We start from the raw sequence: 557 nt of genomic DNA on the forward strand, positions 1-557 counted from the left end.
GGGGGGGGAGGGCTGTGTGCCCCCCGCCCCCCCCGCCGCGTGCGGAGGGGCGGGGCCCCGCGCTCCCGCGGCTCGGCTGGGCTCGCGGAGCGCTAGGGGGCGTGGCCCGGCTGGGGCGCGCGCTCCCGCGTCCGAGCCCGCGCGCGCTCCCGCGCCCGATCCCGCTCTCGCGGTGCTTGGCGCGGCAGCTGCCTGTAGCCGTCGGCGGAGGAGCTCGCTCTGCCCGGGCCTGAGGCGCCGCCGCTCGGCTGGTGAGTCCTGGGAGCGGGGCCGCGCTGGCGCGGCGGGGGGGGGGGCGCCGCAGGTACCGGTGCCGCGGGGCCCGGGCCCGGGTCGGGCCCGGGTCAGGCGCTGGAGGGGCGGCCGGGCCCGGCTCCTTCCCCTCCCCCACCGGCCCCAGCGCGCTTGCGCGGGCCTCCCTCCCCTCCCCCTCTTCTGCCCTTTCTCTTCCCTGCCCCGCGCCCCAGCCTGGCCTGGGCTCCTCTTCGACCTTCGTGAACTTTAACCTGGACCCCCCCCCCCCCCCCCCCCCCCCCCCCCCCCCCCCCCCCCCCCCC

General features: G+C 82.4%; 2 protein-coding genes across 2 annotated transcripts in view; one reads left to right on the plus strand and one right to left on the minus strand.

Annotated features, from left to right (window-relative positions):
• The window catches only part of LOC114041925 (vomeronasal type-2 receptor 26-like), a 200,930-nt gene that overhangs the window by 74,567 nt on the left and 125,806 nt on the right, over window positions 1-557 (minus strand).
• Window positions 186-557, plus strand: part of LOC114041928 (zinc finger protein 345-like) — a 23,671-nt gene continuing 23,299 nt past the window's right edge. The window contains exon 1 of the mRNA XM_027860611.1: window positions 186-251. The gene's annotated coding sequence lies outside the window, so the exon portion shown is untranslated. The remainder of the gene's footprint in view (window positions 252-557) is intronic.

This window comes from Vombatus ursinus, unplaced genomic scaffold, assembly GCF_900497805.2.
Source record: "Vombatus ursinus unplaced genomic scaffold, bare-nosed wombat genome assembly UNPS02014210.1, whole genome shotgun sequence".
NCBI classification, from domain to species: Eukaryota; Metazoa; Chordata; class Mammalia; order Diprotodontia; family Vombatidae; genus Vombatus; species Vombatus ursinus.